This window comes from Hypomesus nipponensis, chromosome 20 (assembly GCF_054491055.1).
Source record: "Hypomesus nipponensis isolate SF chromosome 20, ASM5449105v1, whole genome shotgun sequence".
Classification (NCBI taxonomy): Eukaryota; Metazoa; Chordata; class Actinopteri; order Osmeriformes; family Osmeridae; genus Hypomesus; species Hypomesus nipponensis.
The window spans coordinates 10,779,731-10,796,225 of record NC_140380.1 but is presented as its reverse complement, the minus strand read 5'-3'; the positions used below and the strand labels follow the sequence as shown (position 1 = coordinate 10,796,225).

Below are 16,495 nucleotides of genomic sequence, written 5' to 3'. Positions count from 1 at the left end.
AATTTAGTATCTTTGGGACACTAATGGATCTTCCCTTAAATTATAAGACCACCCTTCGCCTTAAACTAAGAGGCGTATGTCCTATTAAAGTTCACAGGGTAAGACTGGCCAATTTAAAAGTATATTTGCTCTGATTAGATTTTACTTGCTGAAACTTTTCTAAAATGTGTTTATGGAGCATGGAACCATCAACAAAATGGCCAACCCATGTTGGCACCACATAAACTGCACCGTCAAACTTTGTTGTCTATCGCTGAATAAAGCATCAGGCTCGCGTGGCCGAGTTTCTTTGTGATATCAATAACTTCAAGACGCTTTCATAACCTCACCAGTCTGGGCTCCCATCTGCTCTTTAAAAACAGACCTCATTTGAATTAAATTGTGTTGCGGAACCCACTAAAAGGATGGCAGGCAAATACTGCTTTTTATCATCTCAACCAGGGTTATCCTCTTTGTAGTTCAACTGCAATGCAGTTTTTACATTGGACCCCAACCCCCCTCCCGCACTTCTGCAAATATGTAGATTGTGAGCGAGCTGGTCTCGGGAGCTCCTCGACAAGGTAGGTGACTCCAATCTCTTCACCACGAGATGACAAATGGTCAGTCGACAACAGCTCATCAGGATCAAGCTGCAAGCCGGCTTAGCACCTGGGTTCCAAGTTTCCTTTGAAATCCTTTTTTTTCTCTTCTTGCGGGGAGGGAGAAAGATTCAGCCCCCAGATTAAGAGGGCGTAATGTTTACAATATCAGCCATAGGTGCAGTCAACCGCCGGGCTGTTTTAAATCAGGCATGAAATTAATTTTCGGACTCCTTTCAACAGAGATCTATGTAATGAGGCCAATATGCATTGTATTTGTGATCTGTCCGCCAGCGATGGCCCTGAAAGTATTTTACAATCACAGGGTGCTGTACATCTATGCCACAAAGGTCTGTCCTTGGAACTGAACTCTTTTGATCCGAACATCAGAGGAAGCCTTGAGGGTTGGGTCTGTGACTTAATACGAGACGGGCAATTCTTGGCAGGGTTGTTTATTTTGTACCAAGGCCTTTTGTCTCTGGCCTTGAATAAAGTGCGATGACTCGTTAAGGTGATTTTGAATGCGGATTTCAGTTTTCTGCGGTTTGAATGCATCTGAATCTCAGTTGTTCAGCTTCTATTTGTTGTGAGTCATACACCATCTTCTACTCTCCCTCCCTGTAGTTTACCGCACAACACTGTATAATCAACTTTTTCCTGAGATATATATTTAAGGCAAAAAACGAAGCATTGAATCATTGCTGAGGTAAAAATCCTCACATTTGGTTTCAGAGGTGGCTTTATAAACGTGGTAAAAGAAATGGCCCCAAAGTCAACATTTACTTTGTCATGTTAGTTTGCGCTATAAATTGTGTATGGTAATGAGGTATCGCATCATTCTGGAGACCTGTAATGGAACATATGGTCAAGTTCTGTTAAGCATAAACATTATTCACCATGATTATTCAAATCACTTCACCCCGCCCAGATGGATGTGAATTTTAATGCATGATGTCTAGTGCTGAAACACCCTATTAACCATGATATTCACCATTCAAAAGAATATTTTCTGTTACGCACGCAGCATTTAAAATATCAACAACGTTTAAGGTCAGTAGAAAAGTATCACAATGCAGCTCTACCAGCCTTCCCCATCAGCACCAGCCCACAAGGTACAGTCGGTGTTGCAAACATCCCATTACAATGAAGCCACACAACCTCACCCACAACACCACCCACTCCTTGTTCATCAACCCTTATATGTAAATGGTTGGCATAAAATATGCTTTTACCTCAGGCTGACCTAGGTGTAGCTCGCTGTCGGGTGATGTGTGGAGCTAGAATAGATGGGACACGTTTGAAAAAAAACTGACAAGTAGATAAGAGAGCCCAGGGGAGCCGCGTGAGAAGATGACTGTAAAATGACATGTAACAGGTGAAGTGTAACCTCTACCACTGCATCACTATGCTAAAACACCAGACACTAGCTACCGGTGCTACTTAAAAAAAAAAAATCATTATGTTTAAATCTTTTTTTAGGGATGCCTTTGTAGAAAAAGTGAATAATAATTTGACATTTCCTTTTGAAGAAGCTCTTCGATGTAGGGTGAAGCATCTTATTAGGGTAACACCAGGATGTGCAGTCATTTGTGTGGCATTCAGTGTTGCAAAGCCTATCTCCTTCGGTAACAGAGATTTTTGCAGAAAATTCCTGGAGGACGAACACTGGACACAGCCTGCATGCAAATCAGGCAGACGCGTTTGTGGCTGCACAGCGAGATGTTATGGCAGAAAAATATGTGAGACTTGTAGCTCACATGAGCTATAATGATCATGCCTGCAGCCAGGAGCTTCAACAGGGAAAGCATTCTTGACTTCGGTCACTGACCAATCACGCATGTATGTTTTGCTGTAACCCCGCACAATTTTCAATTATAAAAAAGAAAAATCCAAAGTATTTATCGGTTTGCCCTTCATTCAAGTTAATTTGTGCTCAGGTCGTCAACATGGACGCATATTTCCAGGGAATTGCAATTCTTTGGAGACTACGTGTGAAATTAACTTAAATCCGCACGTTTGAGGTCTCTGCTCACCTTGTTCTATGCTACCCCTGATGAATATGAGGGATTTTAATGTTGTTTTTTTGTACCTCTAATGCTGTTCATACTTTGAATTCCTAGCGTGATGCATTTCTCTCTCTTTTGTTGTTCTTTCTAGGTAAGTGAAACAAATTGCTCCAACCGATTGAAAGTGGACCACCTCAGGCTAAGTCATTCTTCTGACGGCAGCCGGTAGAGTATTTGCTTCTTCATGCTGATTACAGCTTTATTTTGCCCAATTAAAAGCATACAAAGCGCTCAAATAAATGCACGAGGTGTAGCAATGTGCGCCATCATGCCTGCCTCCACCGCTACTAGTGTGTGGTTTTTGAATTTGAATTTAATTTGAATATCCTCTGTGTGGATAGCGCACTTAAGGTTTTCTTGTCCGCCTCTACACTCGAATTCTATTTTCAATGGGAAGCCACTAATATTCTGTTGCTCATTTGACGATATTTGCAAGCCATTTTCAATGGTATCAAAATCGTAGTATGTAGACACTGCTCAGAATACAGACACCTTCTATTTGAACCTCTCATTTCAAAAGGTTGGGCATTAAGATGGAATTAGTTCCACTATGCCTCTGACTGCCTTCACTTTTTGGGAAAGGCTTTCCAATAAACAGTGGAACATTTAACGAGGACTTGCTTCCATTAAGCCACATGACCCTTGGGAGGTTGAGTTTGATGCTGGGTGATTAGACCTGGCTTGCAGATGGTGTTGGAATTCACCCCAAATGTGTTGAATGGCGCTCAGGTTAGGGATCCGTGCAGACCAGTCCAGTTTTTTCAAACCAGGGGCCAGTTGCATACATTTAGTTTCAGACTAGTCTTAGCCTTAGACTGTCCTAAATTGTCAGGTAAGACTAGTCTAATTAAGCCTGTCTGTTGCATAAATACTAAGAATGACTTAATTTGAGGTCAAAAAGTTAACCACATCTCTCCCTGGCTAAACCTAGCGGTAAGGGCTGAGTTGCTATGCCAACGATCTGTTAGTAGGCTACGTCATCTTAGCATCTTTTATTACAAAAGGAAATAAGTGTGTTATTTGTAACTGCAGAAAATGTTGACTGGGTTCAGCTTCTCCGCAGAATAAAATGACATTTTATTAAACGAGTGAGTAGATGACAATTTTCATTTATCAACAACTCCAACGAAGATGCTGGCTGGTGCTATTGACGCTAGCATCAGCCTGCATCTACATGGAAGTTGTTGATAAATGGAATTAGCATTGGGGTTAAATTAAGAAACTTAACAATGCATACACTATTTGTTAATTAGACAACTTTTTCAATATTGTATTCCTCCAACAGATATAGGTTTTCATCAGGTTTAAATGTATCACTCTTTCACCATTAAGTGTCTTATTTTACCCATAATGCAAAGCACAACAGGCTATCTAAGTCAGTCTTACGTTAGTCACTGATCGTAAAGCTTAATGCAACAGGTAAACTGAAGAGTCTATAGCATCTATAGTCTGTCAGACTTAAAGTTTCATTTAAGACTAGGTTTATTATGATGCAACTGGCCCCAGACTTGACAAAACATTTCTGTATGGATCTCACTTTGTGCATATCTTGTGGGCATCCTTCCCATAAAAGTGGCAGCTGGTGCGACCAAAAATGAGGGCCTGCTCCATCTTAACCCCCAGGGTTTTGAGAAAGGGTCTAACGCGCTCATAGGCTTGATGTCAGGTGTCCACATACTTTTTGCCAGATAGTGTGTTAGCCATGATATAAACACGCTTCTCTGTAAATGCAATGTCTTGAAAGGCTTACACTGGCTCCACGTATTGGAGACAACACAGCGACCAGAGACATTAACTGCAAGCGAGTTATATGCGTTGTACTTACTTGCCGTTACTGTAATCTGCTAGTTGTTGTCGTGTATCTTCCCCCCGATGGAGTCATTTCCCAGACGACAAAGTATTCACTGGCATTTAAAGGCAGTTACCAACCTGGCGCTTGTGCTTGTCTCATTGGTGGTCTGTGTCACACAGTGTAATTGAGTGCAAATTGCATATCAGCTCCCCATCAGCGCAATTATTACTGGGCTGGATCTTCCCTGGTGAGGCTCTGGGTGGACACATGGTGCTGATGATCTGGCAGCTTCTGCACATGGGGATAACCAAGATAGCCGCTAGTGATGTCCTCCTGGGCTGGGCTTTGACAACCTCATTGTGAGGCCGATAACTAAAGATGGACACAGAGAGAGGCAGAGAGAGGCAGAGAGAGGCAGAGAGAGGCAAAGAGTGAGAAATACAGAGAGACAGTGAGAAATCAGAGAGACAGAGAGTGACCGAGACAGAGAGTGAGCAAGACAGAGAGTGAGACAGACAGACAGACAGAGAGAGAGAGAGAGAGAGAGAGAGAGAGAGAGAGAGAGAGAGAGAGAGAGAGAGAGAGAGAGAGAGAGATCAGGGGCATCATGGTACGCACACTTATCCAGGAAGCCCCAGAAGGATTGATGAACTGTAACGTCTTTTGATTGGTCTAGCTTGTCTTTTGCCGTTTCTGTTTCCTGTGTTGGCAAATTATTTAATGATTCTTGATTAATAAATGAAAGCATGCCGGTTTTTAGAAACAGAAACAATCTGCATCATTTACGGTTGATTACTATCTTGATTCCTTTTTCAGTTTTATCCAATGTGTCTGTGAGACAACTTCATTCAGTTCTTTCAATTCTGTGTGTGATGCATTCTTGTGTAAATCGACACCTGCGGTGATGTTGCTGGTAAAATGATTAATGATGATATGTACAGTTTTTAATTGTTTGAAAGATTGCATCAAATAATAACAGGATGTAGGCTATATGAGAAGAAAGGGAAATGCTTGCCTTTGGGGATACAGTACCTTGAGCACTGTGATTTATTCTGCGGATATTCTTTTGAGAGATAGCTTTTTGATAATTTCCATCGTTTTTTACATTAATTGACAGGTCCCTCTGGTGATGTGGCGCTATCTTCAGTTTTAAGTGTTTTGTGTTCTTACTACAGTAACTTGTGTTCAGCAGTGTGGTTTTGAAATGGGAACAATCGATAATTTAAACGAAGAAAGTGTGCCAGTTTTTTATTTATTTTTTATCATATAATTTTAAAATACACATTCGAGTCAGAGAAATTAGTTGGTGCGTGACGGGGCCATCTCTTAAAAATGTATAATTTCTCACTTTAATAAATCTTCGGCAGCAGCTTTTCATCATCCGACTTTGTATTCCGCGATCCAGTGGGGCAAATTCTAATTTGTTTCATCGAATGCCATGAAAATGGAATGGAAATTCCCCCGAGTATAAACTTTGGTCCATGTTCTACCTGTTTTCCATCTGAAGCGGTTTTATTCTGTCAACTGGTAGTAAGTATGCAAACTCTGACAACGCGCTCCCTCCAAGTAAAGCCGACAGGTTGTCTTTCCTATCCCTGTCAAACTCGTACAGTGGGGTTATAAACAGCAACATTTAAAACGTTCAGCCTGGGTAAGGAGTGTTGACAGATGACTGAGTGCTCGTTTTCATCCTCCCGCTCCAAGGAGGTTTTGACGACTCTGTCGTTTCACCTGGAGGATGGGACATATCCTACTTTCCAAACAACAGGAGCTCTGAATCATGACCGAGTGATGGAGAGGTGGAGGCCTGGCTGTGTAATTGCCTCCTTCTGCTCAAGGTCGTATGAGATGGGGGGGGAAAGTCATTAGCTGGGGCCCTATTTCAGACTAGTCTTATCAGGTCCCTCCTAACGAAATGAGCTTGCAGTGCAACATAACTCCATCAGGGTATTGATAGTCAATACACTGGAGCCCAAAAGTCAGAATCCTTCAGACCATTTTTAGACGGTGGAGAGGGTTCGGGTAGGAAGGACTCCATTGGGATAAAATTTGTATGGCCCTGAACAAACGTATATAAAATATATGTTGCAGCCGATGGAGGCTTAGAGAACCAGGAAAAAATGGGCATTAGAGGAAAGAACTGAGCCTGCACAAGGGTGGGTGGCAAAACCACTGTCGATAAAGCCTCCATTTCTCCAAACAATCCCATCTCTTCACCTGCGACAGAAGCCTCTCTCTCCCTCTATTCCTCTCTTGCTTTATACCGCTCCCTCTCTCCCTCTCTCCCTGTCTCCCTCCCCCTCTCTCCCTCTCCCTCTCCCTCTCTTCCCGTCTCCCTCTCCCTCTCTTCCTGTCTCCCTCCCTCTCTCTCTCTCTCTCTCTCTCTCTCTCTCTCTCTCTCTCTCTCTCTCTCTCTCTTCTTCTCACTTACTCAATTTCCCATCGCTCTTTTTTTATCAGCTCTCTTCATTGTCCTCCTCTGTCGAGGCTGATAGTGTTGTTGTGTTCCCTGCCACAGAAAGGCCCTATCTTCGGTGTGATATTCCTACTGGTTGTGAGCAGTTTGTTCTGTTTGTGAGCCCGTAGTACTTGGAACCACTGCTGCTGGGGCTTGTCATGTAGCCAGTACAAAGAGTATTAGTAGTAAAACTGCATTTTCAAGCTTCACATTTTTGTGTCAGAGCTTCTAGCATTCTTTTTCTCACTGGCATCTAGACACAATGAAGATATTTAGCAACCAACCCAGACACACAAAACCGGAGTACCATGCTGTTGGCATAGTACTCTGAAATAACTTTTTCATTTACATACAAAAGGCCCCATTGGCTGCACCATTATGCTAATGCATGAGGCACTGCCACTGAAATGATTCAGAAATGATCATAATGGCAGAAAGCTAATTGGGCGAATTGTCACCAGATTACTGGCAGTGGGTAATCGCACACACATACGCACACTTACACACACTAGCGCTTACACAGGCTTATACATGCCCACTCATTCACACACACTAACACACACACACTAACGAATGCACGCTCCCACGTTCACGCTTACACACACACACACACACACACACACACACACACACACACACACACACACACACACACACACACACACACACACACACAGACAGAGCTAATTGAGACCAATGCTACCTTTACAACTACAATCACTCACTTTAGGTTGTGGTACAGAACAGGTGCTCACTCCACATGAAGACAGACAGGAGGAGAAAGCAGAACTGACTAGGGGTGGGAGGAAGGTCCATCTGAATACTAAACAGCCCTCTAAATACCAGGCAAAACATTTCAGTGAAATCCTGTGGTGTCTCTAAAGTAGAGGCAAGAGAAGAATTGGAAACATGTTGACAGAGAGACGAGATTTGCAATGCTACAGTGATTGAGAGACCTATTAATAATAATTCACCATGAATTTAGACACGCCACAGTAGGCCTAGCTCAAACAAAATGCCAGGTCGGATAAACGCTGACCAGTAGACCACTTTAGACCACTTTATGCATTGGTTGGTTAGACTCACACATACTCCGTCACATCTATTTTCTGTCCATCTCAAGTCATCACAATGCGTGTGACAGTGGCTGAAGGCAGGTTGAAATGATGAGGGAGATGTCTGGCTAATGTCACTGTCATTTTTCGTTTGCCAATTTTCTCCTTTTCCTCTCCTCCCATGCTGGGTGCAGACAAACCTATTCAGTTAATTGACTTTAAAATATCTTCTCTGTAATCAGGAGTTAGTCATGTGTTACACCATGCAGAGCAAGGTGTTCATTTTGTTTGTGTATAGAAAGTTAGGCTTGCATTTCCTCGTTCCTCTTCCCCTATTGCAGCCTGTTCCGTGATCATTTCTCTCTTCCAGGTTTCCCATGAAAATTACAGACCACATCTATAGCCTTAGGGCCACCATTGTAGACAATATACAAAACAGAATTAAAACGCTGGTGTAAAAATCCCGGCCAAAAAGCAGCAACATTGCTTTGCCTGTAATGGATTCAAAGTTTAAACACAAAACCATGGTATGCCTTCTGAGCACTTTGACAAATCCAGTCACTGCATCACTTGGTCGAAGACATGTAGTTTGTCAGACACTTAACAGGGGGAAAAAAACAAAGAAAACGAAGGAGGTTGACAATGAAACAAGCCTCAAAGCCCAGACGCGCGCTATAACGCCTTGTTGACATTTAAGGGACATTTATGTTGGAGTGTACGCGATTTGTCTGTAGGGGTACTTGGCGGGTCTGTCAAATTGCTCTCATTATTTGTCAGTGATAACAATGCTATCAACCCACAACACGTGTGCATGGTGTCTGCCGTTGCGTGGTAGGCTATGCAGCACGCCTACGTTCTGGAGGTGGCCAGACATGGCCAACGTTGGCTCGTGGTTCTCTGTGGTTTCTACGACACAGTGACTGTCCAACGATGGAAATAACGTGTGTGTGGACGTGTGTGATCTATTCATAGGAAGACTGTACATCGACACAGCTGAGAGAGATGGGAGAGATATGGAACGTCCCCCGTGCTAAATGACTAACCCACCATCGCTGTTAAAAGCTAAATAAACGCTTTGTTCAGAGAAAGCTTTCCTGTTCCCATCAGTATGTATGTATTCAGTTCACACGTATGCACTGGGAAATATGTCCGTTGGTTCACATACTTCTTGACGGTCTATCTTAACCCACGTCAAGGCTATAAAGCACGGCTTTGTGGTTTGTTTCTGGACTTATACAAACAGAAGTTGGGCATTGGCAAGTCCAATATCTATACACAGAGGAAAACATTCACGGTTTCCCACATCCGCCATACGCGGTGATGTTCTGAAGACCACATAAGCCCATGTTGAATGAATATCGTCCTGAAATAAACTCGGGAAATTACATCTTGCGTGCAAATTTGAAATGTCAGTGCAAATGCGTTTGTTCCTTAAAGTAATAGTCATAAGCGATCATTTTGTTGAGTGGGGGGTCATTATCTCATAGTTTGAACGCAAATTGCTTTGCCTCCTCTTCTTTGGACCGGAGATGACAAACACAACTAAGAGATGAGCATCTGACAGTAAAACAATTACCGGATGCTCAACTCAGAGTTTCATTTAGATTACATTTAGTCATTTAGCAGACGCTCTTATCCAGAGCAACTTACAGTAAGTACAGCCTCCCCAAGGCAAGTAGGGTGACGTGCCTTGCCCAAGGACACACCGTCATTTGGCACAGCCAGGTATCTAACCGGCAACCTTATGATTACTAGCCCGATTCCCTAACCACTCAGCCATCTGACTCCCCTAGTGTCAGCTGATGAATTTTTTAGTGAGTTCTACGGCTCTTTAGGTGACATGGCAATTCATCACACCCTATAGGCCTACATGGAAACAGTTATTATAGGCCTACTGTATGCAAATCTGACCTAAACATTTTGAAATTATTTTTTTTACTGCTTGGTTGAAATGTTAAAGCAAAAGTCAACTCAGACCTGAAGTGAGGGTCAGTCTCACTCAGGGATGATGTACATTTGAATTAGATCGAAATGGGGCCAGATTTGGAGAATGCTATAAGTTGTCATTATTGTACTTTACATTACAATATGCTGTTCGTAATCCATTTATGCTTAAAGATAATGCAGTCAATATAATGTGCTGGCATTAACTGTAACTGTAATAGGCAATATTCGGAATAGCCGCAACATGTGCAAAGAGTAAATTGAAACACTTAGTTTCTCGATCATTTTTGGCCTTAAATCTGGGTATAGAGAGACAGTGATATATTACCAGCAATCTATTAAAAAGTTTAATAAGATGCCCAATTAACAGTGCACAAGGACACTTGCTTGGATGCTGGCATTTACTAATAAAAATGACGTTTTTTTATGAGCTCTGTATAGACTCAGGCCCTCGGTAGCAGAAAGAGAATAAATCAAATAGATTGCATTCTTTTAGAGGGTAGGTACTTAAATGCAAGATTAATCCAAATTCATGTCTTTTCAGTACCAATCTTTCACAAAAACCAAGTGGAAGAGTACCTAGAAAAAACAAAGTTATATGAACTGCTTATAGTCTACACAGATCAATGGTGCTTAATTAAATGGTGAGGATGGAGCAAACAACACAAGGCTTTAATGGTGACATACTCCAGTACCTGCAACACCAACAGAGGCAAACAAAGGTCCACTAACATCACTCACTAACTTTTAAACCTTTGTAATGTGGAAAGATCTTTCCATCGGCAGCCATTAAGGAACCAGATACATTAAAAATGTTTCCTGTAACTTGAGAGAATGAGAATTCTCTATTGTTGTTCTCGTGGAACACAAATCAATAACTCTAAAATGAACTTTGTTTAATCTTTGTTAAACGTTTAGAACAAAACAGAAGGGTCCTAGACACTTCTTTTAGCAAGGTTAAGATTTTACAGTCTTCCATTCTTAAGGAAAAACAACATTGCCATGAGCCTAAACTTCTTCAACATTCAGTTCTGGAATCACCTAACCTCCATCTACGGGGAAAAACACTTTGGGGAAGCTGAAGTTTTACTAAATGATATGATGGGATGACGACCAAAAAGAAAACGCTCTGAATCGTTTGGAATATTTTTTTAGTTTGCATAATTGATGAGTACTTAATGAGGACTCTAATGTACTCTACTGTACTCTAGCCTAGAGCTATGTTCTAGGCTTTCTCTGTTCTGTATACCTTCCTGAAAAAAAGGTATATATTTAAAAAGTTATGTAAATGGATAATTCTTGGTGGGAAAGGTTGTGAATGCGTGTCGATGCAACCATTTCACAAATGTGAATGTGAGTTTTTAATAGTATGAAAACTATTCCTAAACGGCCCCTCAAACATAACCCCTCACAGTAATCACCACAGTGACCATATTTTCTTGTCATAAAGAAACAGATCATTGCACGCTCACACAATTCTATCATGTTGCATCATGTGTATTTAACAGATTCCCCCGTAGTCCCCATAGTTGGATTGGCAACGGATTTGAACAATATTTTCCAACATGACTTATTTTTGTACTTTCTCAGCCCTCCTACTGTAATACCATGGGTCTAAGGTGGATTCATCAAACGGCTTTAGGGTCGTGAGTTGTGCGTAAAAGAGATAATTCGCATTCATGATCTGATTTCGGTGAAACCCCCCGGTCAACTTCTTAATGAATCAGTAGGCGTGTAAAATGTGGCGGTGATAAGTTTGATTAAACTTATTGTGGTGCCGATTATAAAGCAATCACGGGAATACGTAATTAGCATAAGACATTTGATGTGAGGCTATGATATTGCCACACTTTTATCAGCTGTAGCATAATTAACATTGCGTAACGTCAGAAGGCCGGGGCGAGGGATCCTTTGTGTTCAACAATGCACATAGATGTGTCATGGATGGAAGTAGGTGGGCAGCGTAAAAAAAAGAAGAGGGTTGATTTATGTCAGAATGGAGGAGAAAAACTAAAACTCAATTTTCAGAAGGTCCAATTTTACCCATAATGCCCGCAGCGGGGCCCAGTCATTGGCTGCTGAGTTATGTCAGGAATTCTGGGTAATAAACAGAGTGCTTAGTGCCAACCCAGCTTAATAAATTTCACTTTTGGAATCTCATTACTCCAAAACAGCCCAGGAACCATATGATTAATGACACTCCTCTAATTAGACATGCAGTGTTCGAAGCCGTTTGATGATCTCATCTCTAAGAATATTTATCAAATTTTATTGCCAGCACTGTTCAGATAATACCATATCCCTTTCCACACATTCGGTACATCCCAACAACACGCAGAGCGGTAGCAGAAAAATATAAACACTGTAAGTGAGGGGGGAATAGGTTTTCCACTGTGAAAACGGGAGGGAAGAAATATACGTTGAGAGAAAGCATGAAGAGTGTATTTCACATCGACGACAAGTCGTTAACTATCCCAAAACAACGGGCTTGAAGGACACGGCTGTAAATGTACCCAAATATATGTGACTCAAAAATGAGGTCATGCCTCAAGGGCGTCTAAATTTCCACATGAAGAAGAGGACAGAGAAGAGGACTCTGCTGTAACACCAGGTCCTCAGCTGTAACACCAGGTCCTCAGCTGTAACACCAGGTCCTCTGCTGTAACACCAGGTCCTCTGCTGTAACACCAGGTCCTCAGCTAGGGTTCAGGGTTGACATTGCCTCTTAACTTAAAGATATCAAGCAGTGAACGTCTGCCAATATCCAGTCCCAAATGATGATGTGTGTCCCTCTCACTGTCCTCTGTGTCTTTGAAGACCAAAACTCATCTCAGTATATTAACGTGTGGAAAGTGACGTGCATGTTCTGTTCTTTCGCCATATCTGAAAAGCAATACGAAGGCTTCGAGCTGTTAAAGTTGTTAATGCCAGCGGGGAAAGACCATCTCCAGTCAACATGCTGCAATTTTACCAACAAATTCTTACCGAGTTTGCATTAGTTGTAGTTAAGTTATGTTGATTTTAACTGTATTCCATGACACAGCAGAACATTAACTTGTACTGTAGATAGTGAAATAATGTTTTCCAACTTCAAAACAGACACAACTATTTGGTATTTTACTCACGGGTAGACAGAAGCCACTGTACCTCCATCACTTTCAGTTATTAATCACATTACGGCGGGAAACATATCACCTTCATACCCAGCAGGGGATGAGATTGAGCGTGAATTCATGGAGTGTTTAAAGGTTGCTGGTTAGGTAATAAAAAAACCTTGAGTTTTTACTTAAGGCTGTGTGGCGCGAGTCAGTGTTTTGATTATAGTGCCAAGCAAGCAGGGGAACCTGCTGTGGTCAATTACATCGGGACGTTAATGGCATCGCTGTTGTGAAGCCCTGTAGTTTGTACAGTGGATTCTAAATTTTGCTTATTATTATTATTGTTTTCCCATTCCCACATTTGTGTCCGTTTAAAATGTAGCAAATCTCAGTTGAAGACGGAAATGAGTTCAGAGCGGTTGTCATGACGACATGTTTGAAGACTTTGACCGTTGTGTTTGAAATATTTTCTCAAGTCACCCAGTGAAAGATAAAACTGACTTCTTAAAAATAAATCTTTGGAAATAAGTTTAAAACAGAAAAAAGGCTCGTGTTGGGCAACCACACACAGTTTCCTTTTGGAGCTTTTTAAAGTTGTCAACTCCACTTCTTGTTCAAACACATAGAATTCTAATGAAAAGGATTTCTATTACAGACGTAGTGGAGGTTATCATCCTTCAAAGACAAGAGAAACACAACTTGGCAAGTATTCTTGTGCTTGTCTTTTCATCAACGAGTTCCAAGATGTCAGTTCCCACCATGCAATTATCCAGCAATGACGGTTCACTGTTAACAATGCAGAGTTCCTCCCTTTGATTTTCATGACCCTTATTGATTAAAAATACATCTTTAAAAGAAAGTGTTCTCTCTTGGTTGTGTGCTGTCATACCCTTATTGTGACGAACAATTCTCATTAGGGCAAATTGTTGACGTTATGCAAACGTTTTCATTCTAACCTTTTGGTCTCAGACTAAATACAAATTCCACCAAGGCTGTAATGCACAGGGGGAAAGCTGGTAAGCAAACACTATTTCACAAGTCGATTCGACAACTATCTCCATTCTGAGGGAGGCTGTCAGGCCAAATAGTGTCCTACCTGACGTCACAACTAGGACAGTATTTGGCCCTAGGACACTATTTGGCCCTAGGACACTATTTGGCCCTAGGACACTATTTGGCCCTAGGACACTATTTGGCCTGACAAGGCCAGGTGATGATGACCCAGGGTCCAACGACGGAGCAGTTTCCAAATCAGCATCCAGTATTTTGACAGGAGTGATTGATCTCTTGCTTTGTACGAGAACAGAGGAGCAATATTAAGGGTGGAAACATCTGGAGGGAGGAGTGTATAACATGTGAAATGCAAAGTGAACTATCTCATTCATAATAATAATAAGGTAATTTAACGTTTTTATCCAAAGCCTACAACCTCTTGATCTGCCATCAAATGCTCTAACCACTAAGCTGTACAAAGCCCGTTCCTACTTCAGAGAGCTACTGGCAGGTGTCCCAGACCACTGACCCAGAAATACCTGAGACACTGTAGGCCTTCTCTTGAACCATAACATGGCCCGCTGGATAGTTAACTCTCCTTAATGTTTGAAGTGATTTTATGAAGTTAAAAGTATCCCTGTTCCTGCCAATGTTAATCCCTTCGGAACGTGATGGAGTATGCCACTTAACTGCAAGAAAGAAACAGTAGACCGTAGTCAGTCAGATCTGTCATGATGTAAGAGGGTGTGAGGTCTGGAAAAAACAGATTTTGTTAATTTACCCAAACACATAATTACCCATTCGTTTGTGTTAGCATGTTAGCCTCACTTAAATCCACTTCAGGTGGAGTGTTGGAGAAAATGGAGCCAGTAATTAAATGCAAGGCACAGTTCAGATTGCCCAGCTTCAGGGCCCCTTCAAGTACGTATGAGAGGAGGGGGAGTAGAGAGGGGGAAGGGAGGTAGGGAAAGGAGGGGAGAAAGTAGGGGGAGAGTGAGGGTTAGCAGAGAGAGAGAGAAAGAGATGGAAGGACAGTGAGGGAGAGAGAGAGGGTGAGGAGAAGTCTGCTTCCTGACACAATAACTCAGTGCCGTTTACCAAACGCCGCGAGTGAGAAGTCCAGGCAATAAGGGAGGCATAAATCCAGTCTGAAATCTCCCAGATTGCATCTGAATGGCGCTTTAAACAACCTGTATGGCTTTCACCATGACTCCATCGCAGCCATCCATCGTGCCTGGACTCATCCCAGCCCTCCTGTCCAATCACAGATAGCTGAGGAAGCTCTTTATAGCCAACTGCCTCCTACTCGGTCCATTTATTTTTGTTTTGTTGGGACTTCAGAAACTTTTCCTTGGATGGCGAAGTCAAAGAATATGTGTTTGATATATCATATTTAAATTGTGAGTACACATTTCTGTAAGATTATTTAAATCTGAAAAGACTGCAAAGCGGGTTATGAGACATGACCCAGCAGTTATCTGATGGTAGTTGTCCCACTGTTGGTGTGTGCAAACATAATAATGTGTTTTTTTTTGCAGACACTTTAATCCAAAGCTATGTTCTGTGCTCTAAACAGAGCCATTCTCTCCCTTAAAAAAATAAAATAAATATATATATATCTATATATAAATTTTCGATATTTTGCTTGACAAGATAATATCAACAAAATAACGATTTATTCATGTATAGTTGTTTGACAGCTTAAAACGTCCGATGACAATTTCGAAAGATCTTGTAAGCAAAGTAACACTAACTAATAATTAAGTCAGCCAAGGATGCAGAGGAAAAAAAAATACAAAATCTGTATTCACGGATGTTCAAATGAAAGAGAAACCTTTTAAAAGGCACCGCTTGATTCAGGCATATTTACAGTGACAGCGAGGCAGTTTGAATTCAAAACAAACACTCACAAACCCTGGAGATCAATTAGCACATTGTTATTTGTGATTGAAACAATTATGTCGAAACAATGCTTTGTTTACCTGTTGGAATAGTGTGTGTTATCTATTAGACAGCAGGTTGTGTATCTAATTAGGCTGTAGCTAAATGTGTGACAGTGTTTTGTGGCCATACCGTGACATATTCTCACGATGTTGAAGTACTGACCACGGTTCTCAGGCAACAGTCAGTTCACCCTGGATTTGAAGTTGTTAACATAACTGTCCAAAGGGGGTACAAAGCTCTGCAATGGATGGTCCTGATGGGAATATGTGGTTAGGGGAGACGTCTTTATGACAGAAAATGTGACCAAATGCAGTCTGGGTCTGATTGATAAGAGTCCTTGTAGTCAATATTACCTACTATTACCAATATTATCTACCACTGCGTTGGAATCAATTCAAATGGACAATTTGTCTTCAGCTAAAGGTTCTTCTTAGTAGCTATTACAGAGAGTGATCATTATGGGTGTCATCTCCAGAAACACATACACTTCTTTATGTCCATCATAGTCGATGATGAACATGGCACACCTCATACACACACACACACACACACACTTATTCAAACAGT

At 41.6% G+C, this 16,495-nt stretch overlaps 1 protein-coding gene across 2 annotated transcripts in view; it reads left to right on the top strand.

The window, feature by feature from the left end:
- Positions 1–16,495, top strand: part of ntm (neurotrimin) — a 179,433-nt gene that overhangs the window by 72,670 nt on the left and 90,268 nt on the right. The window contains exon 1 of one of the 2 annotated variants that reach the window (XM_084684175.1): positions 2,747–2,809. The exons of the other annotated variant lie outside the window; for it this stretch is intronic. The gene's annotated coding sequence lies outside the window, so the exon portion shown is untranslated. Of the gene's footprint in view, positions 1–2,746; positions 2,810–16,495 lie in introns of those variants that run through there. 2 annotated transcript variants of the gene reach the window in all.